This window comes from Rana temporaria, chromosome 13 (assembly GCF_905171775.1).
Source record: "Rana temporaria chromosome 13, aRanTem1.1, whole genome shotgun sequence".
Classification (NCBI taxonomy): domain Eukaryota; kingdom Metazoa; phylum Chordata; class Amphibia; order Anura; family Ranidae; genus Rana; species Rana temporaria.
In genome coordinates, this window is record NC_053501.1 from 28,586,871 (window position 1) to 28,609,546 (window position 22,676).

General features: G+C 47.8%; 1 protein-coding gene across 7 annotated transcripts in view; it reads right to left on the minus strand.

Moving 5' to 3' along the window:
- Positions 1-22,171, minus strand: part of KLC1 (kinesin light chain 1) — a 112,260-nt gene extending 90,089 nt beyond the window's left edge. For 5 of the 7 annotated variants that reach the window (XM_040332351.1, XM_040332352.1, XM_040332353.1 and 2 more), the window contains exon 1: positions 21,984-22,171. The gene's annotated coding sequence lies outside the window, so the exon portion shown is untranslated. Of the gene's footprint in view, positions 1-9,774; positions 9,988-21,983 lie in introns of those variants that run through there. The other 2 variants (XM_040332350.1, XM_040332355.1) reach the window with 2 other exon arrangements.
- Between the last annotated feature and the right edge of the window lie 505 nt (positions 22,172-22,676).

The window sequence follows — 22,676 nt, forward strand, 5'->3', positions numbered from 1 at the left end:
AGAAAGAAAATAAAGCGGCTAGAATGGCCCAGCCAATCACCTGACTTGAATCTAATAGAAAATCTATGGACAGAACTAAAGATCAGAGTTTATAGAAGAGGCCCATGGAACCTTCAAGATTTGAAGAACGTTTTGTGGGGAAGAATGGGCCAAAAAAAATAAAAATCACACACCCGAGCAATGCATGCAACTAGTTTGTCCATACAGGAGGCTTATTGAAGCCGTCATTACCAACAAAGGATTTTGTATGAAGTATTAAATACATTTCCATTAGCGTGTTCAATACTTTTTCCCTGAGTCATTCCATTTTGTTTACACATAAATAAGTTCAGAAATGTAGTTGCTTTTGTTTCTTTGTATGTATGGGTTGTTACCAACAATCTTTTCATGCGACAACACTCGCTACTTTACATTGTAGTAAAGTGTCGTTTCTTCAGTGTTGTCGCATGAAAATATAAGATAAAATATTTTAAAAAAGTGTGAGGGGTGTACCATTTTGTGACATACTGTATATTTACCTTGAAAAACGGTGTTCAATACCTATTTTACCCGCTGTAAGTTGCACAATCCGGTGCCTCCATTTTGTTAAGCAATGCGCAAACTGTTGGCGCTATATAACCCAACAAACAGCGCAGTAAAAGAAACAAAAGGTCATTAACCCACAGCAACCAATCAGAAGACTGGTAGGTAACATTTGACTGGTTGGCATTCATTTTGTGCTTCGCTCCTTGCACCGTTTTGCTGAAGAATTGATAAGTAAAAATTCTAATGGATTAGTAATCATGGATGGCTATCCTCCCTCGGCATGTCATAACTGGCAATGAAGGGGACAGGCATAGACATAAAAAGGCTCCCACTGACACATGGTTATCTTAAAGCAGGGTGGGAACAACAGGTTATTCTTGTCTGGCATGGATTATATTATAGTAGCAGCCTTGCCTACCTCAAGACCTGGTTACATTAAGGGTGCATTCCCGCTTGGGAATGCACCTGTATTCCGATTACATGCAAGAAGCCCAGCGGGGGTACCCACGATCAGCTGGGACACGCAGACTGCCTGCTTCCAAGTGCCAACAATTTACGAAGCACTTCAAATATATATTGTGCATTCACATCAGTCCCTGACCTCAGGGAGCTTACAATCCAAGGTCCCTAACTCACATTCATACATACACATACCAGGTCCAATTTAAATAGGAGCCAATTAACCTAACATCATGTTTTTTGGGGTGTGGGAGGAAACCAGAGTACCTGGAGGAAACCCATGCAAGCACAGGGAAAGCATGCAAACTCCAGGCAGGTTGTGTAATGTTTGGGATATGAACCGATAACCCTAATGCTACTAGGTGGAAGTATTACAGTGTTCGCCATTGTGTGCTGCATGAGAGATTACCGTACACAAGAGTAGGCTTTCAAAAAGGGGGCTGCCTCTCAATGGACACCCCTGCTGTGGTTCTTGCATGTAACCCAACTACAGGTGAATTTCACAAATCTGAATGCACCCTTAGGCTCCATTCACATCTAGGCAGACAAATTTGCGGTGTTTTGTCCTGCGAATTGCGGCGGCAAATAGCGGCGTTTTGTACCGCGCTTTTGCGGCGACAAAACGCCGCGATTGTCCGCCTAGATGTACCCCTCTATGGAGATGGTTCCCGAACGCCGAAAGCCGCCTGAAAAAAGGTGGGACCTTTTTTCAGGCGGCAGGCAACAGGCGTTCGGCGTGGAGATGTGAATCATCTCCATAGAGGGCAATGCCTTTTCATCCCTCTGGCGGCAGCGGCGTCGCACTACAGGCGACAAAACGCCTAGATGTGAATGGGGACTTAGGCAGGCCATACACCGAGCATATTTCTTTCCTGCAGCGACAGGCTTCGAACAATTCCCCCAGCAACACAGACAGTGCTGACAGCGGAATCCCTCCTGACAAGACCTAGCGACAGTCGTTGGCGATAGTTGCAGGAGAATCCGGCAGGCCCAAGTTGATCTATCGATACTCAAATCTGATATTTTATTACCCAACAACTGTCTTCTGGTTGTTGTAAACAGCCGCTGCTGCTACTGAGAAAAGTTGTGTTGCATGCTGCCTGCTTCATCTTTTAAAAGAAACCATATTACTATTCTCACACGATGCATTCTGTTCTATGATTGGACAGTAGAGATCCCATCATTCGACTGCTTCTCCGCCACTCACAGAGAATGATGATGCATTGTGGGTGAATAATGCTGCTGTAAATGGCATAAGGGATGGGGTGGGGGGGATGCAACTTTTCTCAGTAGCAGTGGCAGCTGTTAACTCTCACAACATTGTAAGACAGTGGCTCAGAACAATTTTAAGTGGGTGGCTCTGATGAAGGCACTAAACAAAGGTAACGGGATACACGCCATCAACCAATGCGTTTGGCGCTGAAACAGCAAAATAAATAAACCTTTGCTCTAAAAAGGTGACGTACGTTTCACAACAAACAATCTACTGCCTGCTGAATATTTACTTTAAATCTGTTTTAATTGTATATAAAACAAAGAAATAATGCAGTATTTCATGCACATCAAAATATAAAAGTACAAACAATACATGACAGACCGAGGTGTTACAAAATATATAACCACAAGCACATAGCCCATTTAAAGGGTAACCACAAAAGGTGACAATTACCTTTAAAAGGACCCAGCTTAGGGTAGTTATGCCATACATAGTTGGGGGTCAAAAAGTACTGTGGCATGTTATGCCAATCAAATAAAAGTAAAAGCTAAAAGGATCCCAGAGATTGGAGATCCAGCAAAGAAAAAAAAAAAAGGAGGAAGATTTGGACTGAAACAGGTGGAGACGTTTGTGCCTAGCTTTAGTGGCGCTTTACTGTAGTTTGAGAAGCGCTTTTCGGCCACTAGCGGAGCACTTTTAACCTCCACTAGTGGCCGAATAAAGGGTCAATAGCGCCTACAAAGCGCCGCTGCCCTTTGCGGGTGCTTCGGCGCCGCTGCTCATAGATTTCATTGGTCAAAGCTTTCACACTGTAGGGACAGGAGAGACGCTTTTGCAGGTGCCATTTTTAACACTATAACATCTCAGTGTGAAAATAGCCTTATGCAGCAATCAGAGCTAAAAAATAGCCACCAATTACTGTATAAATGTCACTGGTAAAAAAGGGGTTACCAGTAGGGAGCGATCAAGGAGTTAAAGGGGTTGTAAAGGTTCGTTTAAGCTAGTGCATTGTTGGTTCACCTACCTTTTCCTTCCATTTCCCTTCTAAATGTCTTTTTTCTTTGTATGAATTTTGTATGGAGGGAGGAGGAGAGACCACTGTTGCTGATCACCAAGAAGAGGGGGGTCTCTCTCTACTTCACTGTCAGAACGGGGATCTGCTTACATTGACAGATTCCCATTCTGGCTCTGAGGATCGATCGCGGGCGGACATCGCGGCTGCTGACTTTTTATTGCACCTGAATTGCATGGGTGTGAACACCCCTGCGATCCGATTCGGGCAATAGCACTGCGTTTTGCGAGCAGTTTCAGGGTGTCATTAATCTAACATTACAAAACAGATTATAGCGCACACATACAAAATATAGATAAATGTCATTTTTGTATGTGTGCGCTATAATCTGTTTTGTACTGTATTTGGTCTTATAGCAGAACCATCTTAGATGTATAGCATTTTTAGGGTGTGCCCACCAAGTATCTTTTTGTATTTTGTATAGACCCTGACCAGGTCTCTTGGGCTGGAGCACCCCTCCCCCTCTTCATTACGTCACATTAGTGGCCACCATTGTATAGGAAGAATCCCTTCAGTTCTCCCACATAGAGGAGTTTATCTCCCATGGTTGAGACCCAGGTTCTATCATTCTATTACTAGGGTAGGACCCACTAATTCGGGGTACTTTGTCGCAGTAAGTGGGCTTAGCACTATATAGTGTGACCAAACCCCCATATTTTTTGAATATGTTCAGGTTTTTTTAACTAGCCTTGCAGGATAAATTTCATTTTTGTATGTGTGCGCTATAATCTGTTTTGTACTGTAGTTGGTCCTATAGCCGCACCATCTTAGATGTATAGCATTTTTAGGGTGTGCCCACCAAGTATCTTTTTGTATTAATCTAACATTGACACCCACAAATCACATGGACGCCTTGCAACTTCTATGAGGTGCGGGAAACGCATAGGATTCACTGCTTTTCCTGCATCGCATCAGAGGGAACCTAGGCTGAGACTGGATTTACACTTGTGCGTTGCGGACACCACATGCAATGTCTGAGGTACGTTTTGAGACATATTTGTACAGCTCAAATCGCAACCGCACCAAAATGGTGCAGGACCCTTCCCCCCTATACAATGCTATTCTGGTATTGCATCAGTGTGAATCTAGGCTTGAGGTGGTTTTTACTACAATACAATATATACAGTATTTTCCACATGCATTTTAGTTGGTCTACAAATGGTAAGCTGTAAGGTCCTGACACAGTGGCATGTAAATGTAAATATAAGGGTGTGGCGCTCTCAGCGTGTCTAGATATGACAAAGCTGTACATTTTCTTAGTATTGTGGGAAAAAAAAAAAAAAAAACACCACTGCATTTCATACAATACTAATTGAGGGATCGTGAGATAATCATTCAATAGAGGGCTTTGTGAGTAGATCTCCAGAAAACACAATTTATCTCTTGCTCTCTCTCTAATACAGTATAAAGCGGACGTCTCCTGATCCGACAAGGGTATTGTGCCGTGTAGCAATTCAATAATGCAGCTGGCTACATAGAAACAGCTGCATAAAGAATATACTGAGCTATTAACAGTCTGAAAAAAGTACTTTGTTTTTTCCACAACTTATCCTTTCACAGCAAGGCCTCCCCGAAGAATGATCTTGGGTGTAAAAGTGGCCGTGGTGTTTAAACAATGCTCAATTGGTACCAAGGGGCCCAAAGTGTGCCAAGAAAAAAAAATCACCCACACATTACACCACCCTCACCAGCCTGAACCGGGGATACAAGGCAGGATGGATCCATTCTTTCATGTTTATGCCAAATTCTGATCCTATCAGCTGAATGTTGAGTTTCCCAATCTTCTATTGTCCAATTTTGGTGAGCATGTGCGAATTGTAGCCTTAGATTTCCTGTTCTTAGCCGAAAGAAGTTGCCCCCAGGTGTGGTCTTCTGCATATCTTGGTTGGTTATTTGGAGTTACTGTTGCCCATCATCTGGAACCAGTTTTCCCATAATAGTCCGACACCAACAAGGCATTTTTCATCCACACAACTGCCGCTCACTGGATATGTTCTCCATTTCTAACCATTCTCCGTAAACCCAAAAGATGGTTGTGCGCGAAAGTTCCAGCAGTTTTTGAAATACTCAGACCAGCCGGTCTATCACCAACAACCATGCCACGTTCAAAGTCACTTAAGCCCAGGTTCACACTGGGCTGCGGGAGTGAAGCTGCGCAAAATCAGCTGAACTCGCACGATTTCACTCCCGCTGGCAGTCCCGATTTTGGATGGGATTTAAGAGACATCTGTGCAGGTTTCTGCACAGATGTCAATGTAAATCGCAACCTGAAATCGCAAAAAGTAGTACAGGAACTACTTTTTGAAATCGGCGCAGCGCCGCAGATGCGGCGCACCACCGATTAGGACGGTGCCATTGCCGGCAAATGCCGCCGATTTGAGATGCGATTTAACATGTTAAATTGCATCTCAAATCGTACCCAGTGTGAACCAGGGCTAAATCTTTTTTTTTTTTTTGTTTTGCCATGCCCCTTTCAGTTTTGTCTTTGGACTACCCTGCAGTGCAAGGGTTAAATGCTCATTTTTGTCTAGGGTACCATAAAAAAAAAAAAATAACGGCCCGCACTCTTCCCTTGGTGTTGTGGGTGAGTGCACAGCACCCTCACTTACAATGCAGGACTGCTGGTTCTGCACTGTACATGGGTCAAAGTGCCAAAGAGAAGCAGCTTCAGAGAAGGGAGGGCTCACAGAGAGAAGAATGCCAGGGAGATCAAGGCATAGGGTAGTAAAACTGCTTTTTATCAGTACCCTAGAGAAAAAGGAGAATTTACTCCTTACCGCATGACAGAAGCCTCACTTACAATAGGTAGTTTTGAATATTCCCAGCTGCCTTTTGTTGCTTTCCAAATAAAAAAAATAAAAAAAATAAAAAAAAGGTACAAATCTCCAGACATAATTGCTATGTGGGTAATACAAAGCTTAAAATGACATCTAATAACAGCCATTAATCCACCAAGCTGTACAACGGCTGCTGCTCACAATTGTCAATCAAGAAGCAGAAAATATGATTTAATTGGTCACTGCTGCCCACAGGAACCCCAAGTATAGAACTCTGCATTGCTTCTGTATATCACAATGCCCCGAAAACATTGGCATGGCTTGAATACTGATGTGGGCATGACGAGAGTACAATTTTGTATGCTTTTCAGGTTCCTTGCAATCCACAGAGTCAGGCTGTAATGGTGTACGTCTTTGGTGCCAGGCTCTTTGTTAGAATCAGCAGCACTGTACCCAGATGCATTGCGGTCAGGGTGTGTCACCGAGGACCAGGCCCTGATGATGCTGCCATAAGAGTTCTGTGCAATCCAATACGGCAGGTTATGTATATGCCCACATGCATGCCAACACGGGATTACATTACAGATATAAAGATGACAATGACATGCAGAGTGCAGGTCTAAAATGATTAAAGTCACATCACTAATGGATTCTCATTGGTTGCTATGGGTTAATGCAACCCGGGCAGATACAAAAGCCACAATAACATGCATCAGTGGCGTCACTAGGGTAGGTGTCACCTGATGCGATAAAACATGGTATCACACACCCCCCCCCCTTATTTTTTCCCCCAGAATTGGAGCTCCATGCGTCAGTCAATAAGGCCTGCAGGGCAGTATTAGGGCTGGGGGATAGCAGTAATGGATAATGACCTCTCACCAGACCCAGCAAAAATCCCTTCAGCTGGACGTTCGCTCACTCTGGGTTGCCCGGTGACTCTGGTCAGTACCCGCGACAGTGGCTCACTCTCTCTTGCTTTCCCCAGCACAGCACTCTTTTTTGTAGAGAGCCTCTCTCTCTCTGGGCTGTAGTCTGTGTACAACGGGGCAGCCAATCTTCAAGGACTACATGTCCCATGATGCCCCCTAGTCTCTTGCGATTGGCCCTCCGCTGTAGCCAATAGGGAGGGAAACTGTGTGGGCGGCAAACCTGATGAGAGCTGCTCTCTTTTTCTGCAACAAGAGAAAAGGGGGTGCGAGCAGGGGAAACACCGACTGTCCGCAGCTCACCTTTCCGTCACAGTGCCGCTGCCGAGTTCTCTGGTGGACTAAGCGGGGGAGGGGGGGGGGGGCTGGAGAGAATCCACTGTCACCACTTCAATGATGGAAGGGGGGGGTTGGACAGCCCCTGCTACAACAGCTTCATTGATTATGTCACCCGGTTGCAGTCCATACCGCCATAGCGACGCCACTGAAATGCATCACTAAAAAGTTTTTTTTTTTTTTTTTTATAATTTAAGTACCTGAATTTGACCTTGTATCAGCCCCTTGCATTTCCCTGTAGAGCAGGAGTGTGATAGGAGGAAGCCTAATAAGATGCCAATCCATTCATGTGTGCAGAAAAGAGCACACTGATGGAGAGAGGAGCTTACTGCGAAGTTGATTCTCCTTTCACTGTCCAGTCAAAACGTGGGTCCTGAAGGATGTTGGCTCAGAGGAAGCCGACTAAATGATGCTGGCCATCAGACAGAGGACATCTAGTGGCAGAAAAGAAAAGTGCCACAAGAAAAATTTCTAAACTTAAACTGAATCTTGCAGCAAAACCCATTTCATCTTTTAATGGTTATTGATTTTTAATTTTATCTTGATTTTTTGGCTGGAGTTCTGCTTAAATGAGGATATGTCAAAATAAACACTTATTCAAATATATCTGTATAAACCCCATGGGGCCAGACTCACCTGTGCGTGTTGTGGCAATGTGCTGTGACAAATCACGACCTATAAAACATGTGTTTTTACAGATCGCCATCGCAAAGCACAAAATAGAATGTGGCGAGGTGCTATTTATTTTGAAAGGCACCCAATTGCACTTCAACATGTTCATTATGAGGAGCTCTGCTAAAGAGATTTAAAAAGTGATTTGAAGTAAACAATCACCTTGTGAAAAAAACTCATTCAGTTTAAAATATAAAATGAAAAGGCAAAAGATTTTTGTATAGATATAAAAAAAAAAAAAGGGGGACACACACACACGCGAAGCACCGAAATTTAGGCGGCTGCAAATGGTGTTATCGACCAATAAGAGAAAAAGGTTCCAAAAATGGCACCGAAGACGCATACGATTTTGCCGCATTTTACTGTGCTCATCATAGGGCATTTGACTCAAAAACCACAAAAACTTAACACAGGTGTATTATTGATGCTTTTTCAATGCATTTCAACAGGGAGGAACATTTTTGGTGCGCTCTCTTAACTCACCAAAAATTAAGCAAGCAGGATTTTTAACACCGGAAGCGCAACTATGTGTTAAGACATACATAGAATTTGATGGGATACATTTTTCTTGCGCTAAATGTGCCAATAATGGCAGACAAATTCATATTCATTTAAAAAAGTTAAATGCAATTATATATAAAATATTAATATCCATTTGGTGCACCTGTAAGTGATTACATGCCCTCTGTTCTCAGCTGCATAAGATGGAACTGCCATTATGATCGTTCTTATGGTGCGCAGAATCGCCGGCTGAAAAGAAGGATATCTGAATGATGCCTGTAGCTGCACCCATCATTCAGATATCCCCCCCCCCGCCCCCCTCAATACCAGGACGTCACATGACGGTGTGCGGTATTGAGGTGGTTAAAAGCAGTGTTCCAGCCGAAACACTGTAGCTGCTGACTTTTAATAAGGACATGGATCGCGTGCCGGCACCGCCATCCTAACTAAGGGAAACAGGCAGTTTCCTACTACGCGAGGTGCTATATATATATATATATATATATATATATATATATATATATATATATATATATATATATATATATATATATATATATATATATATATATATATATATAAAATGGAGAATGTTAATGTCATTTTTTATTTTAGGGTGGACCTCCGCTTTAATCTCTGTATCACCTGAGGGTAGTCACTTTACTAGGTATATGAAGGTTTGCAACCACTTTAATCTGCATAAATCAATGTGGGCTTGATGCTAGGGAACACACAGAACGATTGTTTTCTATAGGTCCCAATCACACCACCACGCTGCAATTAGGAGGGCCGCTGTGCAATGCGTAGCGATTCTGTATTTTTTCGAACCGCACCTAACCTCAAGTCAGTGCATCTAGTTGCACCACAGCTCTACTGAATAAAATGTCATTTTGTGATATTTAAATAAGTAAAAAAAAAAAAAAGGTAAACAATACACTGCAACAGCGAAAGTCTCTGCACAATAGAGGCCAGCTTACATGCTAAAAACGGTCCTTCTTAAGGCTGGTACACATGAGCCAAATATCGGCTGGTATCGATCTGTTCATGAGAAACCAGCCAACATTCGGCCAGTGTGTACAGCAGCATGTCTGGCTTGTCGTACGGCATGCTAGAAAATCAATGGCTGTGAGTGCTGACCGGTGTATTCTGGTGGTGGTGGGAGGGGGGGGGGGGGGATTGTTAGAACACAATAGCTCAGCAGGGAGATCAATGTACTAAAATCCCATAGTTAGTACAGCGAGCTTTTCAGTTTTTCAATTTATAAAATAAAAATATTTGAGAGATGCAAACCTGCTTTTTACTTCCAGCTACACAAATAGTAAAATGACTCCAGGAGACATCCAGGTTACATAGTAAATGTCGCTATATCCTATGGCGTTCACTGCAGTCCTTTGTGCTGTATGTGCCATGGATTCCTGGCTGTGCTCTGCAATATTCCAGATCGTTCTCGTGGGTTGCCTGCGAGAGGAGCAGGGAGGGGATTGGAGCCTGGCACTGCCTGCACACAATGCATAGGGCGATAAAGAGATCAATGACGCAGCTTTATCCCCCGAAGGGGAGTGACAAGATACAGAGCCTGGATAAAAGCACAACCCATCACTGCAATTACCATGTGTCAGGGGAGCACAGGAGGAGGAGCCACAGCTTCATAACAAGGCAGAGTCTCCTCATTGGAGGACAGGTGACTCAACAATGGAAGAGAAATAGGTGACAAAATGTCTCACCTAGGTGCTTATCCACCTGTTCTCATCAGAGATCTGCTATGCAATTACCACAGGGATTCTAGGAGGCACAAGTCATATATAAAGATAGAGAGCTTGACAACAACAACAAATAAGAGCAGAATCTTTATCAAAATGCAAGGCGTGCTTATTCTGTGAACCCTAATGTTAAAAAGCACAATAACATGAACAACTTCAGCTCTGGCAGATTTAGCCCCCCCCCCCCCCCCCTTTCCTGACCAGGCAATTTTTTTGCTATACGACACTCTGTTATTTGAACCGACAATTGCGCGGTCATGCGACACTGTACCCAAGAAAAAATGTGGTCCTTTTTTTCCCCCCACAAATAGAGCTTTTTATTGGCATTTGATCACCCGAGTTTATTTTTTGAGCTATAAGGGTCCTTTCACATGTGCGGACCGTTCGTCCGCTTTTTACAAGTCCGTTTACGGACTTGTAATGCATCCCTATGGGATTGCAGACGTTAGCGGATGATGCATCCGCTAACGTCCGCAAAGATCCGCGTCCGTAAAGATCCGGTTTTTCGGACGGAAGAAAACCCTATTTTTCTTCCGTCCGGCGGATCGGATGAATACGGACAAACGAGGTGAAGAGAACTTACCTGGTCCACGCCGAGCGAGATGTCATCTTGCTTCGGCGTGTCTTCCGGGTATCGCCGCTCCAGCGCTGTGATTGGCTGGAGCGGCGACGTCGTCACTCCCGAGAATGTGTGCGGGATCTGCCGATATGGTTCCGGCTATCGTGAAAGTTCCTGCGCAGGCGCAATCTGATCTGCCGATATGGTTCCGGCTAATGAGAAAGTTCCTTTAAGGACTGCAGGCGCAAACTTGCCGGACGGTAATCTCCGAACCTCGGCCGGCATCCAGGGCGACGTGGATTTCAAGGAAAGTGGCCAGTCAGCCTCACTTCACTCGGACGGCTCGCTCCGCTCGCTCGGCCTCCTGGCTCTTTTTTTAACATCCTCCAATCCACGGGGATGTTAAAGAATGAGCCTGGATGCCGGGCGAGGTTCGGAGATTTCCGTCGGCAAGTTTGCGCAGTCCTTGAAGGAACTTCCCCGTTAGGGGAATCTTAAGGACAAGTCACCGGCCCTTTAGCCGAGGATCCCCGCTGCGCATGCACCACTGCAATCAGCGGCGCATTGCGAGCGGAATATCTCCTAAACCGTGCAGGTTTAGGAGATATTCTTTATACCTACAGGTAAGCCTTATTATAGGCTTACCTGTAGGTAAAAGTTAAAAAAATGCCTATACAAACACTTTAAAGAAAAATAATGCAGACACAACATCTAAAGACTGGTAATCTGTAATGAATTACATGTTTGCTCATGGGTTTAGATTAAAAAAAAAAAAAAAAAATTCTGGAGGGGAAGATCCACAAGATTAGCAATCCTTGTATTTTGATGCAAGGCCAAATTTTTAATTCGCACATGGGACTGAAACTGGTTCTAAAGGCTGAAGGGTTTTTACCTTTATGTATTCTATGCATGCAGTTAAAAAAAAAACCCTATGTGCAGGCAGCAGCACCACCATCAGCACCTGCAGCAGCACCACCATCAGCACCTGCAGCAGCACCACCATCAGCACCTGCAGCAGCACCACCATCAGCACCTGCAGCAGCACCACCATCAGCACCTGCAGCAGCACCACCATCATCCTGTTCACAAACCCGATGCTGGTGTAATTTATATTTTTTTCTGTATGAAAAAAAAAACCCTATGTGCAGCACCCCCCACCCAATCCTTACCCGAGCTCCCCCCCGATCCAGTGATGTTCATGATCGCCTTGGCCATTCTTGGACTTTCCCTCCTCAATGTCAGAGACAGCAGCGGAAGCCCATTGGCCTTCTCTGAGGGCACTGCTCGAGGTGAAAGAGCCAGGAGCGCTGGCAAGGACCCGAAAAGGATGGGATCAGGGCTGCTCTGTACAGAAAAGGCAGCACCTGCAGCAGCACCACCATCAGCACCTGCAGCAGCACCACCATCAGCACCTGCAGCAGCACCACCATCATCCTGTTCACAAACCCGATGCTGGTGACTGGTGTAATTTATATTTTTTTCTGTATGAAAAAAAAACCCTATGTGCAGCACCCCCCACCCAATCCTTACCCGAGCTCCCCCCCGATCCAGTGATGTTCATGATCGCCTTGGCCATTCTTGGACTTTCCCTCCTCAATGTCAGAGACAGCAGCGGAAGCCCATTGGCCTTCTCTGAGGGCACTGCTCGAGGTGAAAGAGCCAGGAGCGCTGGCAAGGACCCGAAAAGGATGGGATCAGGGCTGCTCTGTACAGAAAAGGCAGCACCTGCAGCAGCACCACCATCAGCACCTGCAGCAGCACCACCATCAGCACCTGCAGCAGCACCACCATCAGCACCTGCAGCAGCACCACCATCAGCACCACCACCATCATCCTGTTCACAAACCCGATGCTGGTGTAATTTATATTTTTTTCTGTATGAAAAAAAAATGCACATGACCCCAGTGTTGTGTGAACATAGAAAGAACATCCACAACTCTGCCCTGAGCTACATCACCAATCTTGTCTTCAAACATATCCCAAACCGTCCTCTCTGCTCTTCTCAAGACCTCCTACTGTCAAGCTCTCTCATCTCCAGGATTTCTCCAGAGCCTCTCCCATCCTCTGGAACTCACTACCTCAAGCTGTCCAGCTATCCCCTACTCTTGCTACCTTCAGGCGATCCCAGAAAACTCACCTCTTCAGGGAAGCCTATCACACCTCCAACTAATCTTTTACCACTTCCATCAGCTCATTCCCCACAGTTACAACCTTTTGTACCACCTGCCCCACCCTATTAGATTGTAAGATCTTCTGAGCAGGGCCCTCTTAATCCTCTTGTATTTTTATTGTATTGCCTCCCTTTTATATTGTAAAGTGCTGAGTAAACTGTTGGCGCTATATAAATCCTGTATAATAATAAAAATAAAATAATGTGCCCTTTTGGAAACATTTACGTTGCATATTTTTGCACAGAACAAAACTCACGCAACACTATAGTGTTTTCCTGTGAACAAGACTCATAGAAAACAATGGTTTTCTCCATGCCCCTTCAGAGACAGGAAAATGCAGATCTGTGCACATGGTGTAAGACAGGGATCGACAAATCCTGGGCACCAGGTCGCCATGGCTACTAGAAATAGTGTCCTGGCGACTTGGCTTGGAAGGTGGGCAAAAAAAATAATTTTTTTTTTTTTTTGTGAGCTGGTGCCATGTGGTGGTGAGCCGTTGGTATTACAAGTTAAGCATTACAAGTTAAACAGCAATTCTAATGTCATTTTTCACTATTTTCACTGCCATCTTCTTCCCTCCAATTAAAACCCCCAAACATTATATTTTTTATCCTAACTCCCTAGAGAATAAAATGGCGATCGTTGCAATACTCTGTCACGTCGTATTTGCGCAGCGGTCTTACAAGCGCACTTTTTTGGGGAAAAAATTACACTTTTTTTAATTAAAAAGTAAGACAACAGTAAAGTTATCCCCATTTTTTTTAAATATTATGAAAGATAGTGTTACGCCGAGTAAATTCATACCCAACATGTCACGCTTCAAAATTGCGTTTGAACACCGTTTACATATGCGGGCGCTGCTCACGTATGTGTTCGCTTCTGCGCGCAAGCTCGTCGGGATGGGGCGCGTTTTCTGGCTCCTAACTTTTTTAGCTGGCTCCTAGATTCCAAGCAAATTTGTCAACCCCTGGTGTAAGAACATGATATGGGAAGCATCTTTCCCAGGTACAATTGTCAGTACCAGCATTACAGGGTGTATTCAGCTATATGGGAAGCCAGCAAACCATTGTAAATATTAAAAGAGCATAGAAGGCTGTATACCATCAGCAAGGCGTATGGAAGACGGTACAATTCTGAATGCTACAAGCTGCTTTGTCATACTGGATCAGCAAGTTCTGCTAATGTACAAGACCAGTGATCTGCCGATATGGTTCCGGCTATCGAGATGGTTTCTGTAAGGACTGCGCAGGCGCAATCCTTGCCGACGGAAATCTCTGAACTTCGGCCGGCAACCAGGGCGATGTGGAATTTGAGGAAAGTGGCCAGTCGGCCTCCTGGCTCTTTTTTTTTTTTTTTTTTAACATCCTCCAATCCACGGGGACGTTAAAGAATGAGCCTGGATGCCGGCCGAGGTTCGGAGATTTCCGTCGGCAAGGATTGCGCTTGCGCAGTCCTTACAGGGACCATCTCGATAGGGGAACCTTAACGACAGGTCACCGGCAGTTGCGGAGCATGTTTGAAATGCCAGAATTAATACTATTCTACAATTTTGCAAGCAGTCAATCGCCACTCATCAGACATAAAAGCATACAGCTTCACTACATCAGTATAAGAGAGAAGTATGGTCAAAGCTTTTTTTTTTGCCCACTTATTTCTGCACTCCTGGGATTCATATTCAGCGGACTAAGGCCCGTGTCAGGTGATGTCAGAGAGCCGGCCCAGGATCTGCAAGGATCCCAATTGTGATAGATAGATAGATAGATAGATAGATAGATAGATAGATAGATAGATAGATAGATAGATAGATAGATAGATATCAAGAGATTGCTTAACGTTCACTTTAAAGGATGCAATTGAGATTTCCATGAAGTCCTTTAGATACACCTCCAACCTCAGGTCCTAATAAAGCTGCCACAGTTACAATATTGGGGGGAGGGGTTAGTATTGTACTTTTCATTTGCACCAAGGACCCGTTTACACCTGCGCTGGTTTCTGAAAGGCAATCTGTGGCTTAGCTATAGGTACAGTAAATATCTACTAAATGTGTGGCGTTTAGGAGATATTTACTTTGTACTGCGCTGATGATGTCATTGGCACATGCGCTGTTAAAAAAAAAAAAAAAAAACCTCTGTGCCGTTATTCCACTAGCGAGTGCCATGACTGGCGGCTCCAGCGGGCATGTGCGGGAGTGACATCACGTGACTCCAGCCAGTCACAGAGCCATAGTCCGCAGCCCCGGAAGCAAAGAGGGCCGAACATGGATGTGGCCTCCAGCAGGGACAGCGCAGGCTTCATTTGCAGGCAAGTGTCACACAATGTGCTAGTATGCGATGCATACGGTCACATTATGCTTTTACTTTGCTGGAACAAAAAAGAAAGTAATCACCATCGGGGTTTACTTCCTCTTTAAAAGGGGTTGTAAAGGTTTGTGTTTTTTACCTTAAGGCCCCATTCACACCTCCGCGACAAAACGCCCGACGCTCGTGCCGCTGGAGGGGAGAATTCCCATTGCTGTCTATGAGATGGTTCACATCTCATAGACGCTGTACGCCTGCCGCCTGAAAAAAGTCCTGGAACCTTTTTTTCAGGCGGCATTGGCGTTCGGCCATACAAAGCAATGGGAAGACTTTGTTAAAAAAAAAAAAAAAAGTTACACACTCGCGGCAAAATACGCGGCGTATCTTGTCGCGGAGGTGTAAATGCAGCCTAATGCATCCTATGCATTAAGGTGAAAAAACACCTCATCATGGGCCCCGCAGCCCCCATTTTACTTACCTGAGCCCGTTCACTTGCTGTGCGCGTTCGCCCGGCATCCTCTTCTCCACGGAGTCTGGCTGTTGATTGGATAGATTGATAGCAGCGAAGCCATTGGCTCCCACTGCTATCAATCACATCCAATGACGGGGCGGGACTGAGTCATACACTCGGCATCTATGGACGCCAACTGTATGACACGGGAGCGAGCCCGCAAGCTAACCCCCTCAGGAAAGAGCTTCCTAGAGGGGGGTTAGCTTTACGGGGGAGGAGCCGAGACAGCCGCCGTGGGACCCCAGAACAGCAGGATCGGGGCCACTCTGTGCAAAATCAACTGCACAGTGGAGGCAAGTATGACATGTTTGTCATGTATTAAAAAAAAAAAAAATTTATATATATATATATATATATATATATATATATATATATATATATATATATATATATATATATATATATATATATATATATATATATATATATATATATATATATATATATATATATATATATATATATATATATATATATATATATATATATATATATATATATATATATATATATAATGAACCTTTACAACCCCTTTAACCCATTTGATCTGCAGTTGACATGGTGCCGAACATGTGATCAGTTATGACACCAACCATTTGCTGACGACAGATTGGTAGAGAACACAAGCGACTGTGACAGTGTTTCGGGAAACCGTAAAATTGATGGGTATAGTTTCACTGTAACCTTTACCTGTGCAAATAATATTAATTACCACAAACGATATTCAGGTGCACCAATACAATTACCTTACACAATGATTGGGTATAATATTTCTGATTCTATACAACCCGACATCAAAGACTTTAAAAGTGACTTTTCTTTACAGATCATTTCAAAAGATCTCACGCAAGGATTATCCTATATGGCTCATGCATGGCAAACGTATCCAAGATAAGAAAGACCTGTGTGCTGCACTGGATGGAGCAGAGATGACAGCTTCATTACAAGGCCATCAGGGACCACATTTCCTGCTCCTCCCCCCACCCCCTCCAGCCGATCACAGAAAAACGTTCCATCCCCCGGCCAAGCAGATACAAATACATGCAGGACATTATTACATCACATCAAGCTGCATACAGGAGATCCTAAATGAATGTCATAATATGGCAACAGACTCCATTCTCTGTGTCTGCCATCCAAAGCACACCCTGTACATCGAGTCATCAAACACAATGTGATTTGTGGTGAAGAACCTTCATTGTCCCCGGTATGTACCTGGAGCAGGATCATGCTTCTAGCACTGCCTGGGCTCTGAGGACAATACAGCGGGCAGCGGCACAGGGACCACCCAGGACCCGGCCTCCTCCAAAATAATGCTGCATGTCCCCAACACCACGCTATTATCTCCACCCCTCCATGGTACCCGGATGAACCGTGACAACACAAGCTGCAACCACACCATGAGCACTTGGGATCAGACTGGCCTATACACAAAGGATGACATGCAGATCCAGCACATGGACCCGTCCAGGCCAGCCCACTGCCAGTCTTCTTTGTTGCAATGTACATCACTCGTGCTGCGATCCCACATCCTGTCTAGTTCTGCAATGTCCATCAAATCACCTTGGATTCTCTCTTCTTATACACATCCCAGTACAAGTCATCCTAGGCCCAATGGAATATCAGACTAACTATAAAATCAGAGCGATTGCATACCCCTAGACATGCAGTCTTGTCATATCCCCCCCCCATAGCATGCAGTCTCGTCATACCCCCCCCCCCCCAAGCCCATTGACAGCACATTCCCCCCCCCCCCCAAGCCCATTGACAGCACATTCCCCCCCCCCCAAGCCCATTGACAGCACATTCCCCCCCCCCCCCAAGCCCATTGACAGCACATTTCCCCCCCCCAAGCCCATTGACAGCACATTCCCCCCCCCCCCCAAGCCCATTGACAGCACATTCCCCCCCCCCCCCCCAAGCCCATTGACAGCACATTCCCCCCCCCCCCCCCAAGCCCATTGACAGCACATTCCCCCCCCCCCCCCAAGCCCATTGACAGCACATTCCCCCCCCCAAGCCCATTGACAGCACATTCCCCCCCCCCCAAGCCCATTGACAGCACATTCCCCCCCCCCAAGCCCATTGACAGCACATTCCCCCCCCCCCCAGCCCATTGACAGCACATTCCCCCCCCCCCAAGCCCATTGACAGCACATTCCCCCCCCCCCCAAGCCCATTGACAGCACATTCCCCCCCCCCCCAAGCCCATTGACAGCACATTCCCCCCCCCCCAAGCCCATTGACAGCACATTCCCCCCCCCCCAAGCCCATTGACAGCACATTCCCCCCCCCCCAAGCCCATTGACAGCACATTCCCCCCCCCCAAGCCCATTGACAGCACATTCCCCCCCCCCCAAGCCCATTGACAGCACATCCCCCCCCCCCCCCAAGCCCATTGACAGCACATCCCCCCCCCCCCCAAGCCCATTGACAGCACACCCCCCCCAAGCCCATTGACAGCACATTTCCCCCCCCCCAAGCCCATTGACAGCACATTTCCCCCCCCCAAGCCCATTGACAGCACACCCCCCCCCCATTGACAGCACACCCCCCCCCCATTGACAGCACACCCCCCCCCCCAAGCCCATTGACAGCACACCCCCCCCCCAAGCCCATTGACAGCACACCCCCCCCCCCAAGCCCATTGACAGCACACCCCCCCCCCCCCAAGCCCATTGACAGCACATTCCCCCCCCCCCCCCAAGCCCATTGACAGCACATTCCCCCCCCCCAAGCCCATTGACAGCACATTTCCCCCCCAAGCCCATTGACAGCACATTTCCCCCCCAAGCCCATTGACAGCACATTCCCCCCCCCCCCCCCAAGCCCATTGACAGCACATTCCCCCCCCCCCCCAAGCCCATTGACAGCACACCCCCCCCCCCCCCAAGCCCATTGACAGCACACCCCCCCCCCCCAAGCCCATTGACAGCACACCCCCCCCCCCCAAGCCCATTGACAGCACACCCCCCCCCCCCCAAGCCCATTGACAGCACACCCCCCCCCCCAAGCCCATTGACAGCACACCCCCCCCCCAAGCCCATTGACAGCACACCCCCCCCCCAAGCCCATTGACAGCACCCCCCCCCCCAAGCCCATTGACACCACACCCCCCCCCCCCCAAGCCCATTGACAGCACCCCCCCCCCCCCCCAAGCCCATTGACAGCACACCCCCCCCCCCAAGCCCATTGACAGCACACCCCCCCCCCCCAAGCCCATTGACAGCACACCCCCCCCCCCAAGCCCATTGACAGCACACCCCCCCCCCCCAAGCCCATTGACAGCACACCCCCCCCCCCCCAAGCCCATTGACAGCACACCCCCCCCCCCCCAAGCCCATTGACAGCACACCCCCCCCCCAAGCCCATTGACAGCACACCCCCCCCCCAAGCCCATTGACAGCACACCCCCCCCCCCCCCAAGCCCATTGACAGCACCCCCCCCCCCCCAAGCCCATTTACAGCACACCCCCCCCCCCCAAGCCCATTGACAGCACCCCCCCCCCCCCAAGCCCATTGACAGCACACCCCCCCCCCCAAGCCCATTGACAGCACATTTCCCCCCCCCCCCCCAAGCCCATTGACAGCACATATATATATATATTGCCCATCCTATTCCATTGACAGTACAATCCCCATCCCATTCACCGGATATATATTCCCTGTCACACTGACCACACATTCCCCCACCCCCCTGACAGTATATATTCCCAGACACTGAATCTGGTCTCCCTGTATGACAATACACTCCATTTATCCAGGTTTCCTCCATGCACGTGTTCTCTTGGTACATCTCTTCCCAGACTCCTCATCTCTGTATGACATCACAGCATCCTACTGCAAACTACCCATCCATCATCACTCTCCTCTTGTATGGGCAGTATAACCCCCGGCCTATATCAGGTCTGATCATGGACCAGACATCCTATATTACCATACACCCATCATGACATCACATCCTCCCATTACAAATCCCCTGCAGTGTCTCCTCCCATTACCATACATCCCCATCCTACAGCACCCCGATCTGTATGTACAGCACCTACCCCAGATCCCCCCTGACACTTCTCAGCACATCCCCCATTACCATACACCCCCATCCTACAGCACCCTGATCTGTATGTACAGCACCTACCCCAGACACTTCTCAGCACACCCCCCATTACCCTACACCCCCATCCTACAGCACCCCTGATCTGTATGTACAGCACCTACCCCAGACACTTCTCAGCACATCCCCCATTACCATACACCCCCATCCTACAGCACCCCGATCTGTATGTACAGCACCTACCCCAGATCCCCCCTGACACTTCTCAGCACACCCCCCATTACCCTACACCCCCATCCTACAGCACCCCTGATCTGTATGTACAGCACCTACCCCAGACACTTCTCAGCACATCCCCCATTACCATACACCCCCATCCTACAGCACCCCGATCTGTATGTACAGCACCTACCCCAGATCACCCCTGACACTTCTCAGCACATCCCCCATTACCATACACCCCCATCCTACAGCACCCCGATCTGTATGTACAGCACCTACCCCAGATCCCCCCTGACACTTCTCAGCACATCCCCCATTACCCTACACCCCCATCCTACAGCACCCTGATCTGTATGTACAGCACCTACCCCAGACACTTCTCAGCAAACCCCCCATTACCATACACCCCCATCCTACAGCACCCTGATCTGTATGTACAGCGCCTACCTCTGATGACCCCAGACACTTCTCAGCACATCCCCCATTACCCTACACCCCCATCCTACAGCACCCCTGATCTGTATGTACAGCACCTACCCCAGACACTTCTCAGCACATCCCCCATTACCATACACCCCCATCCTACAGCACCCCGATCTGTATGTACAGCACCTACCCCAGATCCCCCCTGACACTTCTCAGCACACCCCCCATTACCCTACACCCCCATCCTACAGCACCCCTGATCTGTATGTACAGCACCTACCCCAGACACTTCTCAGCACATCCCCCATTACCATACACCCCCATCCTACAGCACCCCGATCTGTATGTACAGCACCTACCCCAGATCACCCCTGACACTTCTCAGCACATCCCCCATTACCATACACCCCCATCCTACAGCACCCCGATCTGTATGTACAGCACCTACCCCAGATCCCCCCTGACACTTCTCAGCACATCCCCCATTACCCTACACCCCCATCCTACAGCACCCTGATCTGTATGTACAGCACCTACCCCAGACACTTCTCAGCAAACCCCCCATTACCATACACCCCCATCCTACAGCACCCCTGATCTGTATGTACAGCACCTACCTCTGATGACCCCAGACACTTCTCAGCACATCCCCCATTACCCTACACCCCCATCCTACAGCACCCTGATCTGTATGTACAGCACCTACCCCAGATCACCCCAGACACTTCCCAGCACATCCCCCATTACCCTACACCCCCATCCTACAGCACCCCTGATCTGTATGTACAGCACCTACCCCAGACACTTCTCAGCACATCCCCCATACCAGACTCTCCTAGATCCCTTTACAGGAAATATATCATCAGAGCAGATCCTCTTCTTAGGTCTGACCACAAATCCCCACCCCAGATCCCCTGTATTCTGTGTGTTTATAGAACAATCTCCAATGGCACATCTCTGGGCATAAGCCCCACTATGGTGTATGTTCAATAAACCTTCCTATCCCAGGAAAATACATAAGATGCAATAAAAATCTGTCCCAGCACCGCCCAATCACCAGAAATCCCACCCGATACCTCTGATCTCTATGGGAGAATACAGCAACCCCCCACCCCCCCAAAAAAAAATCCCAGCACCTCCCAGTTATAACTATACCCCACCCTTACATAGTAAAGAACCAATACAGACACCCCTACATTTTGCATACCCCCCACCCTGTTCACCCTGTGTTATAATACACTGCCAGTCCTGCCCCCCCCCCCATCCGAACCCTCCAATATGACACCCCCCATGTAGTATCCTGACCCCCATGTCATAATCTGCTCCTAATATGACGTCCCACCCATGCAATATGCTGACCCCCCCATGTACAATGCTCCCCCAGATGGAAAACACATAGGATGGATGGTTGGTGCCCTCCTCCTCCTCCCCTATAGATATGACGAGCTCTGTCAGTCCGGACACGCTGGGATTTGTGGTCCCCCCTCCCCCAGCCGTACCGTTCAGCGGGCAGTTGTCAGTGCGGCCTCAGCGCGGTGTTTGGTGGTCGGTGTGTCCGGGGAGGGTGAGCCTCCTCCCAGTATCAGGCCCGGAGCCCAGGCCTCTCCTAACTGACAACCGAAGTTCCGGAGCGCATCCTCTCCTGCCGGTAACCGCCTCTGTCTGCTGCAAATGGCGAGCTCTCCTCCCCGCCCACAATGCACCGCGCCTGCCTGCCCGATGACGTCATGGCTGGCAACGGAGGGGTGGGGAAGTGACAGTACATGGCTGGCTCTACACTGACTGCTGGAGACCCCCCTGTATACATGGAGCTAGTGTCCCCCCCCTGTATACATGGAGCTAGTGTCCCCCCCTGTATACATGGAGCTAGTGTCCCCCCCCCTGTATACATGGAGCTAGTGTCCCCCCCCCCCTGTATACATGGAGCTAGTGTCCCCCCCCCCTTTATACATGGAGCTAGTGTCCCCCACCCCTGTATACATGAAGCTAGTGTCCCCCCCCCTTTATACATGGAGCTAGTGTCCCCCCCCCCCCTGTATACATGGAGCTAGTGCCCCCCCCTGTATACATGAAGCTAGTGCCCCCCCCCCCTGTATACATGGAGCTAGTGCCCCCCCCTTTATACATGGAGCTAGCGTCCCCCCCCCTGTATACATGGAGCTAGCGTCCCCCCCCCTGTATACATGGAGCTA